An 18,028-nucleotide genomic window follows, 5' to 3' on the forward strand; every position below is an offset into this window, starting at 1 on the left:
TTTTGCTGGCCGCATAAGTGTAATGAAATGCTTTGCAGTGGGAGGAGGCCTCAAGTGGCGGGCAAAACTTTTCAAGTAGCGCAAAATACAGCGTCAATTTATTTAAGTGGATTTAAGCGGCGCCGAAACAAAAAAAAAATACGCTGCGTATTGAAAACCATGACAGCAATCAAATTAAACACTAAGTTTGTCCAGCGAAATAAATAAACTTGCACTGCAAATGCAAAATTTATTGCACTTAATTAATTGTTAGAGCTTAAGTGTGTTTAGAAATGGAGTTGGAAATTAAAATATTAATGCGTGGTATTTATGTTGCTGCTACTAAGTGTGCTAAGAATCAATTTTAGTTTAAGGCTTTTATAGAAAGCTTAGCTAAAAGATGAAAAGTATTTCAGCCCGCAAGACGGCTGATGATTTGATTGTTGATTTTGTTGGTGATGCCATTAATGAAAAGAAATCAATTAACTCACCACTGTAATTGATTTCAGGATTATAGCTTAAGTAATGCAAATTCATATTGAACAATAGCATATTGTTTGATTCGTGCAAACATTTAAATTCCAGGCTAATGTTTCAATAAGTGTCAATTGATTACTGCCCAGAACATAAAATACACACTGAGTTTTATTCAAAATAACGTCTAAGCTGCTTGCCTAAGCAAGCAAATTAATAAATTGTTTATATTAATTTCACCAATTTTATCACCAATCACCAACTTCGCTTTCCTTAACAATTATCGCGCATAAAAAAACATTTGATGAAATCATTGCAATCAACAACAAAAACAGCAATTGATAGCTGCTGTACTAAAGAGTTACTAAGCATATAAAACTGTTGAAATATATAGAAAATATTAACGGAAAGAGCATATATATTTATATGTTTTTGTGTCACATGGAAATATAAATATAATTTCCCTTTTTGCTTTTACAAATGTCAATCTATAGAATATACATGAACGAATCTACGTTTCGTCGTCTGTCAGTGTCACTGGCACAAAATGCTGATGATGACGGGATCTAACGGCTAACCACTATAGCCAATGGTCACTCACTTGAACAGTTCATATTGCCTGATAGCGACAGCGACAGCAGCGCGTACGCTCGATGCAGCCATTTAGTTGAAATGAAGCGTTGATTGCTATGAAGCAGTGCGTGAAACAGCATCAAATACACGCTTTTTGTTTGACTTATACACACACACACACACACACACAAGCACACACTAACACATGCACACACATACAGTCTAACATATCTGCATATGATGTTTATGTAACTATTTGTATTTGCTGCTGCTGCTGCTGTTGTTGTTGTTGTTGTTGTTGCTGCTGCTGCTATTGTGTTGCATATAAATTGAGTTTTAACAAACAGCATTGGTCTTGTTTGTCGCTGCGTTGTTGCTTTGCTGTTGTTGTTTTTCACATGCTAAGCACTGTGTGTATTTTAATTGATATTGAATTGTGCTTACGTTTTGAATAGTAAATAATTCTTTTTTTTTTGCGCGCGCGCGACGCCAGCCAGCGTATATTTTATTTTGTTAGCTGCTTTTTTTGGTATTTTGTTTGATGTATGCTCTTGTGTGGTCTAACGCTTGAAAGTCCATCAAAACAAAATTAATTTGCAGCCAGGCCAGGCCAGCCAGGCAGGCAGGCATTGGCTTCTATTTGTAGTGCGTAGTGCCCACAAAACTCGTGCGAAAATTGAAACGAAACACTTAAGTGCCAGGCAAAGCAATTCACACACACATAGGCACATAGACAAATGTATGTGTTTGTGTGTGCACTGAGCACTAGGGTTAACGCTGCTGCTTTGGTGGGGGTAAACTTCAGGCCAAAAACTTTGCGAAACCACTTGAAAAGTTATTTACATTTTAAGTTGTTGAGGTGTTCACACACACACACACACACACATACAACGTTAGCTCTGGTCTCTGTTGTGTCCTTGCACAAAATAACTGTAGGCTTTGGCACATACACATAGACCAACAAATCGTGTGTTGTATGTCGCTGTGCGGTCGTTGGTGTCAAATCTGTCTTGAGACAGACATAGACGCAGACAGTGAAAGAGAGAGAGCGAGAGAGAGAGTGAGAGGTTTACATAGAAAATCTATTAAATTGCGGTACCGTGCGCTGTGTAGTTTAAGTTGATGTTGATCTTGTTGCTGCTGCTGCTGGTCGCTGGCAAAGTTTGTAACATAAAACAAACATTGGCGAGCAGCAGCAGCAGCAGCAGACACTGAACGCAGCGCAGCGCATCTTGACTGACGACGATGGCGAGCGCTCAATGGCTCACTAAACTTTTGAATAAAAGCAGAAGCAAGCAACAAGGCTTTGTGGCTATGCAGCTGTGGCGACGTTGCCAGCTGGTAAAGCGTCTCTGTATGTGTGTGCGGCAATGAGTTGCTTGCCGCTGGCTGTTGGCATTGCAGTTCAGCCGGAAAACATAAAAAACTACTTGATTCTTCCTGCTGGAGTGCCAAAAGTAAGCACAGCAGCGCCACATAATAAATAAAACAGGCAATGCCAACAACAATAATAACAACAAGAAGCGTAGCAACAGCAGCAGCAGCAGCAGCAGCAGCAACGAAGGCAGGAAATATGGCACTTAAAGTGCTTTAAATAACATTAGAAAGTTGAGCTTTGTGTATGCGATATGAGACTCAAGCACTCGCATTCTCTCGCTTACTCGCTCTCCTGCTATTTGTTGTCATTGTCGACTTTGTCAGTGTGTGTTTGAGTTGTGCGCAAAATCTTTCAAGTCATGACGGTGCCTTGTTAAAGTTGTTCATTTGCCTGGCAGTTGACAGACAGCATAACGATGATGCGATGCCGTAGACATCGGGCAGGCAGGCTGCGTTGGGCTGGCTGGCTGTTTGGCTTGGCTCATTGTTTGTCTTGTAGCTACAACGCATATGACACTCGACATGCCACGCCCACGTCTCTGCCTTGTAAAACGCCCATAAATAAAACATTTCACTTTGTTTTTACTTGCCTGCTAATGCTGCCTCTGCCTGTCGCTCAACTGCACGCACCCCCTTCCCACTCTTAACGCTTTCTAAGACTACGCAAACAATTGCTGGTAGCACAGTTTGCTTGCTGCGACACACACTTTGATTTGACTTTAATGCACAATAGCATTTTATGCAGCCTTTGTCTGTCACACACACACACACGCTCAGCAAATTGTTGCTGTAATGCACTTGCCAAATGCCATAGTAAAAACCTCAAGAATGCATCTGCACCGCACTTACTCAGTCTCTAACTCAGTTTGTGTGTCGAAGCTGACATTTATCATGGCAACAGGCAACATAGTATGCTTGACTTATATGCGCTTTGATAAGCCAATTAAAATTTAAATGCATGCGCTTGTGGTATTCCAAATCGCATAAGCAAGCCACAACAAAGTGGTTTTTGCCTTGCCTTGCGGGCCTATGCAGCGTATGCGTAATTTTAAGTTTGCATTTTATTTAAGCTGAAGCTCAATTTCATTTAACTGGCTTTAAAACGTGCTGCATACGCTGCGTCTGCTTAATATGTTGCGAGTTTTAATTGTAATTCATGCAAATATTGTTTAATAAATTATGTTATCTAACGAGTTTGCTTCGTTACAGTTTGAGCTGCATTGTAATGTCGTTAGCCTGGCACAACATAATGAACTACATAATTACTTTGAGTGTCAAGTTGCTTGCTTAAGGCGACTGACAAGTTTTCCATGCTGCAGCAGGCGCAGCAGCAGCCACGCCCACGCCCCTGCCACTTGGCACTGCACACAAACTAATGCAAATTTCACTTGCTTATGCTGCGCCTTCAACTCAATTTTGTATACCACAAAAAACTTTGCCTAATTGGTAAAAAAGAAAAAAAGCTGCGCAGACACACAACCAAAAAAAAAAGCAAAGAGTGTGCCCCAAAAAAAAAAAGAAGAAATGCAAATCGTGCGACTTGGCCCTGGCGACTTTAGCTTTCATAATCTGCAAGCCGCGAAAATGTTTAACTTTTGCACAATGTCAGCAGCAGCGTCGCAACGTCGACGGCGACGACATCAACGTTCTGGCTGGCTCGTCAGTCGACGCTTTGGCTACAATTTAAGTCCGTTTCAAACAATGCGACAACTCGAAAAACTGACGCAAAGTTTCCCAACCAAGCGCACACCAACTCAAACTCAAGCTCCAGCTCAAGCTCAAGCACTTTTTTGTATTCTTGATTATTTTTGAAATGCGCTCAACATTTTGTTGACAGTTTTGGTGCTTAACTTTTAGGCGCATTAGCGCAACTTAAATATTGAAAATCTACCCGCGCTCAAGTTATTCAATAAATGTCAGCAACGTAACGCGACGATGACTTTAGCCAGGTTACTTGTGGCTCTGGCTGTGTGTGTGTGTCTAAGTCTGCGTTGAGTTCGTTAGACAGCCGCCCCAAAATTGCCCAAATTATGGTCTTTAACACGCACAAGCAAAACCTCAGGCAAAGGCGTCTGTCTGTGTGTGTGTGTGTGTGGTTTGGCTGTATAGCTGGCCTTCACATGTCCTTAGGCCAACGTCATGTGACCTTGCAAAGAGCAAGCAAAAATTAATGCCAATGCATGCGAAATTTTAACTCAATTTAACTTTGCCACGCTTGCGCTTTAATTACGAACTTAAATCGAAAAACTTTAGGCATTCACTAACTAACACACACACAGTAGGTAGTCGGTTAGTAAATATGTCTATATATGTGTATAGCTAGGGCTTTTTTCGGTAATGCAAGCGCAGTCGAAATGACAAGCTATGCAAATTTTATTTTATTTTATTTCTCCGCTTGGTTTTGTTGCACTTGCGGCGCCTCAGTGTCCATGGCGCAGCTAATTAAATGCGAAACTAAATTGCATTGTGCAGCCATAGAGCGCTGCCTGCGCTTGCTACGTAACTCTGTGCAGTGCATAAAATATAATACGAGCGCTATTTTTTGAGGCATTCTTAAAGCTAATTTAAAGTAAGTAGCACTAAAGGCAGCTGGGCACGTTGGCATGTGGCACACATCACGTGCAACGCGCCAAGACATTGCAGCTGAGGTCCGTGCATACCAATGCAATACGAGAGCAAAGGCGTATGTGTCTGTGTGTGTGTGACGTCAGCGACAGCAGCGTCTGACTTTTGCTGCTGCTGCTGTTGCACGCGCGCTCAAAAGTATGCTACGAAAATTTTACTGCCGTCGCTGTTGTCGCCTAATGCGGCTACAATGTTGCTCGCCGCTCATTGTTGTTGCTGCTGCTGTCGCAGACGCCAAGCCGCTTGCCTTTGTTGTACATTTCTGCACAAATTTTCAAAATCAATATTTGCCGAAAGTGTTTTGCATACCAAATAATTTGTGAAAACAACTTGCAAGGCAAAGCGACCGCCCGCACGGCCCTATAAAAAAAATATATATACATATATATATATTGTAGTGGCAACAACAGCAGCTAAACAAATTGTCAACAAATGATTTTATTTTCTTGCTCGGGCGGGCGGGCGACTCACATGTTATGGGGGCAGGCCCCAGAGCTGTTGGCAAACAGTTGAAAATTGAAACGCAGTTAAAGTCGGACAGGCCAGCACATAAAAAAGCAAACGTAATGTCAGCTACATGTCGAAGCTTTTAAGCCCTTACAAAACAGCACTTTGCAGGCGGCTTTGGGCTTGCTTAGTTAATAGCACAAGAGCTGACAATACACACGATGCGATTTGTTTGCCATAAGCAGAGCCTGGCTTTAAACGTATTAGCATTTTGTTTACGTCTAAATATGACCTAAGCAAATAACAAGCAATTTTTTGGGGGTTCGAATGTTAACAAGTTTTTACCTAAAGTTTCGTTGAAAGGTATTTGCATAAGCGAAAATCCCCAACTGGCAGCGCTGCGGCTGCTGCTGCTGTCAAACTCATATTTCAATTGAGCAGCCAAGCAGAGCCGGAGAGCCCAGAGTGATCCACGCAAAGCGCATTGATATATTACGTGTCAGTAAGCTGAGCGTTTGTTATGCACCACGTATACTATGTGCCGGCCACAAGCGCTGGACAGCCACGTGGGAGAGGCGACAGCTAGAGTGGGTTGTGCCTCTCTCAGTGAGCTTACATTGTTGGCCGCACTTCCGCCAGTTGCCAGTGCAAGTTTGACACGCGCATCAACACGCGCTTTGTCAAGCCAAACTATCCACTTGCAACAACAACAACAACAGCAGCTCGTGCTGGCTGCAACAGGAAACGCACAGAGCCTTACAAGCGACGACCTGACCTGGTTACAATGTATAGGAAATTGGTTTCGCTTGACTGCGCTTGGGCACAAAGCACTCTAAAAAAATACACACTCACACTAAGCTATGATGTGTGTGTGTGTGTGTGTGTGTGCTAGGCAGTCAGGCAGGCATTCAAGTCAAGCAGGAAGTCTGCAGTGACCGCGTCGCATTTGTCGATAATCAGCAATGGCGGCTCACACACACACTCAAAGCTCTCTAGCCTGTCGTTCTTTGAACCTACAATTAATTTACTTTGTTTTTCCAGTTGACCAGACATTAACATTACTTGACTTCCGTGCGTGCCCCAAAACGAGAGGAGCGAGCAGCCTTCGCATCGATTGCTGACCTGCCATATGCCGGCATTTAGCCATTTACTTGCTTTAAGCATCATAAATTATTTTAAGCTGTTAAGCTTGTTGTGCTCTCTTCTTCTTTTTTGCCCTTGGCAATTTTCTTACGCTCTTGTTTCGGGCAATTATGCTACACCTGCTGCTGCTGCTGATTTAGTCTGCCGCCTAATGACAGCGATTTGTGCAGTTTTCCCAGGCACATTCGTTTATTTATTAAGCAGCTAATTTGTTGTTTGCTTTGCTTATGTAGCAAATTTTGTATTTAAATTGTATTTTCGCGTGCCGCGCGTGCAAATATTTTCTGCTGTTGCATAAAAAACATTTGCATACATTGGGGATTTAAATATTCATTTGCTGCTGCTGCTGCTGCCACAACAACAACAAACAGCAAACATAGCGTAAGCTGCAGCTGGAAGCTTACGCAAGCAAACAAAGGCGTTGCTTGTGGCGCCGCTGCGCTAGGGATCCCCTGGTCGAGTAAAAGTGTCATGGACATGCAATGTCAGTTCATTGCATTGCAAACGGGTCCGGTCGTCGGTCAGAGAGCTCAATTTTCAGTTTGGTTTAACTTCAAGCGGGGCGACGACGACGACGACGACACAATTGAATGGCAAAATTGAATTTGCGGCATGGCAAATTAATCCAAGCGACTTTGTCCACGCTAATTGAATGGATTAGCGTTTGTTGTGCTTAGCATAGCACAGGCCAGTGCTTTGCAGCTTAAGTGCAATAACAGTTTAGTGCTATGCTAAATTGTATGGCCAGTGATTGGAACAAGACTTTGAAGTGACACTGAAAATATAAACAAGCTTCGAAGGCAGCTAAACTGCAAGGATTAAACAATTTGTAGCAACGGGATTAGAAATTTCTGTTTTCAAAGGCTTTAAAGGCATCTGTTGAGCCACTGAGCTAAAACACTTTTCACGAATTTTCGTTTATAGTAAATTACAAGTTTATTCTTTGCATTCGTGGCAACTATTATTAATTTACACCCATATGTTTATTAGAAGTATTTAACTATGTTAATATTCGAATAGTTAGCGAACGATATAGCGACTAATAATAACTATGTGTCGAATTAGAGAATGTGTTACAACGGACAGACTCGAATAGTCTTTTCGATGCGACGAACTTGATATAACTAAACTAAAAAAAAAGGCATTAAATCTAATCGAGTTGAGAATGCGAAATTGATAAAACAAAGATCAAACGCAAACTAGAATGCAGCTGTGCAGAAGGCAAGTGCTAGACAGAAAGAAGAGACCGCGCGAGCTTTCTTCACCGCGAGAGCGCGTTAGTGCAAGCGCAAAGAGGAGAGTGTAAAACTAAATTGCGAGCTTAATATAGATCAGCTGTTTGTAGCTGATGAGTTCAATTTATTTGGTCTTGCAAGACCAAACAGCATCTAAGCTCGAAGATTGAATTCTACATCGAACAGAAATAAATAGTATGTCGTACACTATTTGCTTAAATGAGTTCAAAGGCAAGAAGTGTGCACCAAATTTGGAATCTATGTTGACAACTTTAATCTTCTCGGCGGTGGCTACGACTTGATTTTAGACTCATATTTTGTTAAAGAGATGTACAAAGAATTCTTTCTAGATCCAAATTCAGTGGGAAATTATGCATTATCTATCTGTCTGTCTGAAAGTTTTTTATATAAAATTATGTTAATGTTTTACCTAGAACATAAGCAATGCTTAATTCTCGATTTTGTTATGAGTAACAAAACATTCACATAATTTAATATAAAAACTTTCAGACAGACTTATAGATAATGGATAATTCTATGAATCTGTGTCTGTGGTTTTCAACTGGAAGTGCTAAACTTCAACGAAATTTCTACTACAATAAATTGTAATATAGCAAGTTATGCTCATTTGCCATTAGTGGCAATGCAAAACTCTTAATTAATCTCTCTTAGCTACATGAGCTTCAGCTGTGTATAGCACTTGCAACTAAAATATTACTCATATATGCATACATATTGTATGGGCTCATTGCATGGCAATTTGTTATCTAAATTACCATAAATAGTTTAGGCCGAGCAGTGACGGTAAATATAAATTAGAAATAAGTTAATTTTTGCACTGAATTCATTTGCACTGATTGGCAAGCCATGTGGGCCCAACTGTTGGTCACTGCGAGGCATGCCACAAATCATTAGTGAACATGTGTGTGCGTGTGTGTGTGCATAAATATATGCATGAGCTGCTGTTGCGGCACATATATTAATTAAAAACATTTGCTAATGCCATAATTTAAGCATATTAGCATTTAACTTTGTTTTGTGTATTTCGCTTGCAATTGTAAGTGGCACTTGCATTATTCATATAGTGCGTACTATAATTGATTTCTCTCGCCTTTACTTATTTATAGTAATGTTTGTTTGTTTGCTAACAAAAACTAAATTAAATCAATGCTAATTAATTATTAATTAACTGCATGCAAGCCTTGGCTTTGTTATGCGAGTGTCTACTGTTGCTGCATTATGCATTCAACAACAAATCACTCAAACTATTACGTATACGCAATGTATTTTAAAATTGCCAGCCAACTTACATTACACACCCTTTTTCAAATTCTATTTGTATGCATAAATTTTCGTAGAGCAGCACATATAATTTTTAATATGCACAGATTTTTGCATTGCAATTGCAGCGACGTTAACAACGTTTTTACCTAGGCTATTATTTGCATGCGTATGTGTGTGTGTGTGTGCATATTATTGTTCACAGTCATGCTAATGTGCTTCAGCGTTGAGTGTGATTTAATTAAGTCATCGCCATATGAGCAGTGGCAACAATTGAGAGCTCAACTAAAGTTGCTGCTGAATTTTGTGTGTGTCTCTCTATTTATGGCAAATAGTAAATGCTTTTAATTCAATCATAGCTACACTAACAGCAGCAGCAGCAGCAACAAGCTGTTGCTATAAATAAAATATAAGAGTCGTGTGTATTAGTTGAGTAAACAAATTAATTAATTAGCAGCAACATAATCAAACATAGATCAGCAAAGTGAATGCGAACAAACTAAAGGACATGCTTAATTTAATATATAACAAGCTGAAAGGTAAGCAGTTATGGTTTCATTTATTTAAACAGCTGTGGCACTGAAATCTTTAGATATTTTAGCTAGAAATCTTACAAACTAAATCGTATTATTTGGAAAGAGAATCCGCTGGAAGCTGATTTTGTATTTGCTTAAAACTAATTTTAAATTCTGTAGCATTCCATTTGTTCCGCTTTGCTTTTCTACTTATTGTTAATAATTTGTAAGCAAACTATATTCAATGCCTTCAACCCAGCAGCGACTCTAATTTTATTTAATATAATTTTCAATTCAACTAAAGCTGGCTTAGCAGATTGCATTTTGTATATAATTTGTTCTGCATTACAATAAAGCGGCAATCATTTTGTCTATTTTGGCATTGCAAATGTTGCTTTAATGTCTTCAACTAGTTGTACTTTCTCCTCTTGCTTCTTTCGCTGACATATAATCAATTAGAGTGCTTTGGCTAATGCAATACTTTGACAGATTTTTCGTCGTCGTCATCCCCCCGCACCAAGCGCTTTGCATAAACTTTTTGACCCAAATCTTTTGGGTTCAACGCTAGGCCAGTGGCCGACGAGGCTGTGAGTGAGAGCGTAGCACATTCCACAAGCCCCAACTAACCTTTGCCGCTTGGCCTTACAACTAATAATTAAACCCACATGGCAACGTCACGCCTCAGCCAAGCGCGTTTGACATTGCAACTTGGACACGTTGGCAGCAACGACAAACTCTTTACACATTCAGCTCAGGCCAAAACACACACACACACAAACAGGCTGAAGAGACAGACTGACGCTATGCTTGGCCACACAGTGTGGTCGTCTAATTGATGTAACAAGTGTTTGGTCCATGTACTGCTAGAATTTATAAGTGGCAAAGTAGTCAACAGAGACTGAGCGAGAGAGAGAGAGAGAGACAGTCTAAGATGCTTGTCAATAGTTGGCCTAGGGTCAGCAACATCTTTCACCCACCGCACGCCCGCAAAATAGCTTCGCACTCAATACAAAACGACACGTACTAGGCCAGGCCAGTGCCAGCGCCAGCTCGCCATAGCTCGAGAGTGCTGATGGCCCAGACAGCTGCGACTGCGACTGAGGCTGAAGCTGAGACTGTGTGCGGCTGTTGCTTGTAATAAATTTGCTTGAAACATGCAATGCCCATGGGACAAATACCAGAGAAGACGACTCCATAGAGCAGCAGCAGCACTCAGCACTCGCTCACAGTGTTTCCAGCTCAGTTGACTTTGGCTGGGCTCGGGCTCGAGCTACGGCTTTTGTTCTAGCTGAAGCTCAAGCTGATGATGTCGGTTTACCGTGCAAAGCCACAAATTGCCACTTGGCTGCCCGCTCGTGCCAATCTGTCGCTTGCGCTGGCTGCTGTTGTTTGCCATTGTTATTGGGAGGCTACTCACTGTTGTTCTTGTTGCTGCTCCGTCTGCTGCTGTTTGAATAAATCTAAAGAAATAGCATTTAATGTCTATTTGCAGCAGATTAAGATAAAAAGCATTGCATGATGCTCGCCTGGGAGCCTGGCAGCCTGATTGAGTTTAAAACTGACCAAACTCATGCAGGCGCCAGTTCCTTCTTCTGTGCGTTCGTGCGGCTTATCGATTTTTACTTTTTTGCGAGTGTGCTGCAGTTTGGTTGGTGGTTGGGTTGGGTGGGGAGGCCATTGTCTTGCACTTCAAATGGCTGTGCCACGCCTCGTAACTGCCACAAACAAGTGACACAATCAACACTTGATAAAACAAACACTTCTAAATTAATTAAATTGCAAATATTCTTCAAGCAAACTGCAGCAGTGTTAGACTAAGCTTAGCACACACACACACACGCACACACACACACATACATATTATGTATGTAGTTGTCAGCGTAGTCGTCAATGGTAGAGCCAACGTTGCTCAATGATAATCCAGGCCATCAATAATGCAAACAGATCTCAATGCTGCAGCTTCAGCTGCTGTAGCTCTATCTCTATCGCACGTTTTTCTTTTGCTTTCAACAACTGACAAGTCTTCCTTTTTATTGCTGTGTGTGTGTGTGTGTGTGAGTTTGTACTTTTTGCTTTTGTTTTAGCTAACGGCAGAACAATTTGGCCAAAGATTTTTGTGAAAAATTGCGTTGAGTATTGCTACAGCGACTTGATTTTAAATGAAATATACTTTTTATACACTTTGGCATGCAGGAAATAAAAAAAGGGGTAGCTTAGAGTGTGTTACGTGTTAACACTAAGCCTTTGATTCAAATCGCTTTTATGTTTACTCTAAGCGTTGTGGGGAAATCAAAGTTTAATATGAAGACAAGCAAACTTGTGTATTAAATTAATTATTAAATATTTTAGGCAAATATTTAATTGCTCAACGAGCATTAACTGTGATAGTAATGGAATATTTTTAAAAATTTTACGATTTATATCTCAAAAGAATCACAAGACTGAAGAAATTAATGAACAGAACTTTAACTTTCTCAGCTGAACTCGCAGTTAACTTCTTTTGAAAATTGATTAGTTTCCCAGGGACCTTAACGCTGATATACAAAAGAAATATAGTACAGGGCTATAGCTTCTCAATCAATGCAGCGATTTCCACGAAGCGACTCTTAAACGATGCACAATAATTTAATTGAGCAATAGAACTTCAATCATTGGCACAATTCTTCAGCCAAACTAAAAGTAAGTCTAAGTCAAAAATAAGACTAAAGTGTATCTTATATTCGTAACCGCGTTGCTTGCATATGCAAATGTAATCAAAGCTTGGCAAATCCACAAAATTTTTCGTCACCTCAAGCAATGGCAAAGGTTAAAGGCTTGTCAGGCCATCAATCAGTGCAACACACACAGATACAACCGCAATACATACTTTTTGACATGCATGTGTATGCGTGTAGAAACACACACACACACACACACACATAATTTATGGCCGCATGTTAATTTTTCAATTGCTTAATGAGCGGAAGTGGCCATCATCGTTATATGTTTCAAGTTGTGTATATGTCGCGTTAATTAATTGCCACCTGTGCCGGCTCATAGGGGGCGTGGCACTCTTTGTGTTGTATGCGTGCAGCATTATAAATTACAATTAGCTAGACAGCAGGTGGGAGTGTGAGTGGGTGGGTGGGTGCCTGTTAATTTGTAAAAGTGATGCTGTAATTTGCGTTGAAATGTTGCAAGCGCCAACATTTAATTTATGCGCCAGCTGTTAAGTGTTGCACTTTATGTGACAAATGGCAACACAGTTGCCAGTCGCGCGCATTCGCTCATATGCGAGTTTTTGATTTTTATGCAAAGCAATTAAAAAACTATGCGCCATATGCTTAAGCTAAGGCTGTGAGGCTATAAAGTTGCACTGATTTGTGTGTGCTTGAGTTGCTTTTGATTAAATATAAAGCTGAATGAATGAAACTAAGTCAAAGTTCAACGACTGCGGCTAAGGTAACGGCCATAGAAATGGCCGCGCACAAAAGCCAAAAATACAATTTTGTGGCATTTAGAGTAGCCTGCTTGGCTTTTATGCAAAGAGTTAGCGGCTGCGCTGCAGTGACGTAAATTAAATTAGTGTCAAAAGAGCACTGCGAGACAGCGTGAGTGAGTGTCTGTGCGTGCCTGACACGGCCGGCAAACATAATGACCACCAGCAAAGGCAACAAGCAGACAGACAACAGCAACAGCAACAGCAACAGCAACAACAACAGCAGAAAATTCTATGCAAATTATGCTTGACATTGTTTCAACATACTTTTTGGCGTGCGAGCCAAGACAAAAGCTGACATTTAGCCCAAGGAGCAATGCCAAACAGACAGCAAAGAGTGAGACAGAGCGAGAGCGAGCGAGCGCGCGGAAGTGCGTGCAGCCGTTTGAAACTTTGTGACATTTTTTGGCGCACTCTAAAGCGGAAACGTGCAAAACTGGCAAATTTATAATGAGAGCCAGCTCAGACCTTGGCGCTGCGCCTGCCAGCGGCCATAAGCGTTTGCCAGCCGCCGCCGCGGATCGGAGCGCAGACTTGGCGCTTGAGCTAAGCGCATTTGTCGCTGCTGCTGGGAAAGCGTCAAAATGTGTTTAGCTGTCGCAGCTTGTGGCTAATACCTGAAAATGCTTTTAGAGTTTCATATTTTGATTTATTGCTTGCCACACACACACACACACACACACACACACACACAACAAACCGCAAGTACGTGTATTAAAAAGCATTTGCAATTCGAGCACTCGACCTGACTCAGCGCACAAATTGATGTATGAGCAACGAAAACAACACGCACACGCACACACACACACACACATACAAGCCCGCAGGCTGTCGCCAATACGCCTTTGCTCTGGCCCAGTTGACGTCATTTGTGTTGCTGTTGTTGGTAAAAAAAGAAAACAATTTATTACATTATTGATATTAAATGCCAATGGGGCGCTCTTGCATTTAAATTTAAATATTAAGTGCATTTTGTCGCGCTGTTGGCATTGCTATTATTGCGCCTGTTGTGCAATTAAATTGATTTTCACGCATTATAAATATATAAATATATAACCTGCTTAATTGCGTTTTCACAGCGTCTTTGTCGCTATAAATAAGATAACAGCTCTGGCCCAGCAGAACTAAATTTAATTAAACTGCCACAGATAACAGTTATAAACAAATAAATTGTAAGCTTACTAAACTTTTATAAGGCACGCTGCTAAATAGCTGCATTACAATTAGCATAAAAAACTAATATGAGGGCGCAATTTAACAAATAAATTTAATTTAATAAAAGCGCCACTTTAAATATTTCTCACTCTGTCTGTCTGCAGTTTATTGTTAATTGCGAACGTTTGGTTTATTAAATTTTCTGTTTGGCTTTTGCCAATTGCACGTAGCAACTGTAATCAGTTTCAACTTCAGCAGCCAAACCAAACCATAAAAAAAAATACCTTGCTTGGCTTACGTGGCGTATGCTGACTGTTGCCCAAGCAGTTGACAAGTTGACTAACTTTTAATGCCACTCGCTTAAAAGTTGTACTCGGTACTTGCAACAGCAACAACAACAACTGCAGCTTGACAACACAAGGCGCTTTATTAAAAACTTGAGGCCACAACAACAGCCAAGTTGAAATTCAAATTTTATAAAAAGTGTTTGCCAAGGTGTGCGTGTGTAAGTAAAAAAGTTTTGCATCAAATATTTACATTATTTTTGGCTGCAAGTTAATTGAGTGCAAGCAGCTTAAGTTATCAAATTGACAAAACTCTTTTGATTGGCAAATTTATGAAGTTGCTGCTTAAGCACTTAATGCAGCCATGAAACACACGCACACACGGACATAGTGTGAAGCAACTGTTTGCAATTTTGGAAAATGCAAACAACATTAATGTCTCATGCATGCAAACGGCAAAAGTCCAACTAGCAAGAAAGTGACGCTGCTGCTGCTGCTGGCCAACGCACACATATGAACAGTGTCAAGTGCAAATGTTGAGCAGGGCGTTAGGGGAAGAGGCGTGGCAGGCAACCAGCCAGGCAGCCAGCCAGTTGCCAGCCACTTGGACACATGTAATAATTCAATTGTGTGAACATCTATTAAGGAAGATTGATGACAGGCATTGCGGCGGGGCAGACACAGTGTGCACAGTGGTAAATTTTGAGATAAGAGCAAGCAAATTATTGCAAAGCAAGTCAGGCAATTAGAACAAGTGAGCAATATAGTGGCATAATATTTATGTAGCATTAAAATTAGTTGCTTAAGTAGTTGGGTGTGTTTTAATTTGCATACAGCGTGAAGTTAGCGATTAATTAATTAATTAATTTAATTAAGTAACAGCAGCATAAAGTGCAGTAAATGTTGCTACAGACACTTTGTTGAATAAATAAATATGTGCTGCAAATTTAGGTTAATGGCTCAGTTTGCGTATACTTAATGTTGCTGTATTCACACATTTTAGCTAACATTTAAATTCATAAGTTTAATTTAGCGTGCGCTATTTAATTTACATTATTTTTAAGCACAATTGTAATTAGTTTGAAATGCAATTTCAAGCTGCATTGGCTTCTGTTGCATATTCCAGCTAAACAACCCACTGTGCAATGAAGCCATGAGATGATTTTTCAGCAAGCAGTGAGCAGCATGGCACAGCATATCTATCTATATAGCTACCAAGCACAGCACACATACAAAAATTTATATATATGTTTCTTTATATATATTTGCTCGCACAACAAATGAATAAAAGCACAGTCGTGTCGTATGCCCAACAACTGCATCAAGTGCTGCAAGCTGCAGCTGCAGCTGCAGCTACAGTTCAGTTCAGTTGAGCTCAGCCATTGACAACTGATCAAAAGGTAAAGGCAGCACTGCTTGCTAAGGCAGGCTAAATATATTGAGTTATATTTTTTTTGCTAGAAATTGTTGTTGTGCCATTTTCTAGTTGGTTAAGCTGTCATTGAATGTTGAGCATATTAAAGCAGCAATGAATTTATAAATTAAGCCCAAAGCTCATGGGTAAAACGTTTTGGTTACGTTCTTTATGTCAATACGCTTGAGTGACGCTGCAAAAAGCGAAACAACAAGCAAGTCTAAGGGGGGTGGGGTAGAGAGCAAGAGCAAGAGCAAGAGCGTTGCGGGCAAAAAAACAAAAAGTGCGATAACTGGAAACAAGCTGACATTTATGCAGTTTTGCCCAAGCAGCCTGCAGGCAGCTACTCAAGCACATCAGCACACACACATAGAGAGAGAGAGAGAGAGAGTGTGAGTGAGAGTGAGAGAATAGTGCACATATTTTGCTGCTTCAGCAACAGCAACTGGGAAAGCCAATACAGCAACTAACGAGCTTATTTCCAGACAGCAAGCAGCCAACACTGCAGCAGCAGCTACAACTCGAGTTGAAACTGAAGCTGTAGCTGAAGCTGTTACTGTTGCTGTAGTTGAAGCCTGGCGGCGACATCACATGCATGATTGACTGCGCAGTTGTGCAGCGTAGCAGCGCGCGCGCTAAAGGTGCTTTTAGCTTTGTTAGGAGTTTTTGTTACGTCGGACATGTGGGGTGGGTGGTTCAGCTGGGTGACGTTGCCGTCAGGTTTGCCATCGATTGCCATAAACTTGTGGCACATGTCTGCACTTTGCCAAGAACTTCATTTGTAAGTTTGATGAGCGCACGCGTTCGGCATTGTTGCTGCCAAAGTGCGAATGCAATACAGATTAGATTGCAAAACAACAACAGCAACAACAACAACAGCAGCGATAACAGCAACAATTGAGTGCAGTGCAGAAAAAGAAAAGCGTGCGCTTCAACCTGAGCCAATTAGCTGCATTTGAGTTAATTATGGTCAGTGCGGGCAACGCAGCGTATACGCAATAAGCAGAGCGCCAAGAGCTAATGAAGTGCTGCTTGCAGCAAAGTAGCAGCAGCAATTGCTGTTAATAAAATTGCATCAAGTGCTCAAGTGTGTTAGCGTAAAAATCAAACCAGCCCAACAATACCACCCACCCACCCACACAGCAGCAAATGAAAATATGACTTTTAATTAAAACTTGATTGTTCTCAAGTCGCAGTAAATTGCATTAAAAGCAGCTGAGTTTGATTTTGTTATGAATTTAAATAAAGCGCAACAAACAAATGTTTTAAAATTGTAAAGAATTTAATTTAAATGCCAAAAAGTGCTGCTAATAAAATAAGCACAAATAAAGAATAAATAAATAATAAATTCAATTAAGATGTTTTTGGAAATTAATAATAATCATAATTATATGATTACAAATAATTAAAAAAATATTTAAGAATTGAGATAATTTAAGCAACTGAAAACTAATAAAATTAAGCCGAAAATTATTTTTTAGATTACAATAATAGAAAGTAATGCCTATAATATTTTTTTTTAATTTTATTTTTATTATTTCAATTAACTTTTTAAGCACTACAGCTTATTAATTATGATTTATTCATTAAACTTGCAGCTTAATATTGAACAAAATTAAAGCTTTTAAACACCTGAACATTTAACATATGTGTATATCGATAAGTCAGTACAACTTTATGTAGAAGCGCTCTCAGTCTCACACACACATAGACACTGGCAGAACAAAGGCAACAATTAAAACATGCAATTAACAGACGATCAAATTTGAGTGCTGTTGTTGTTGTTGTTGTTATTCTGTTTGCGCCTTGTCTGCTTGCGCTGTTGACTGCTGTCTGATGTCTGTAGGTTTTATGTTCGGCTTGTAAAAACCAATGCGAAAACACAGCGATAGCAAACAAGAAAAACCAATAAAATGAACTTGTCATAAAATTAACGCATTTATAAAGCAAACAATGCTGGATTAACAAAAGCCAGCGCCAGCAGCAGCAGCAGCGGCAGCCGCTCGCTCGCTCGACTATGACAAGCACAATGAGTTTGCTGAGCAGCA

This window comes from Drosophila busckii, chromosome 3R (assembly GCF_011750605.1).
Source record: "Drosophila busckii strain San Diego stock center, stock number 13000-0081.31 chromosome 3R, ASM1175060v1, whole genome shotgun sequence".
NCBI lineage: Eukaryota > Metazoa > Arthropoda > Insecta > Diptera > Drosophilidae > Drosophila > Drosophila busckii.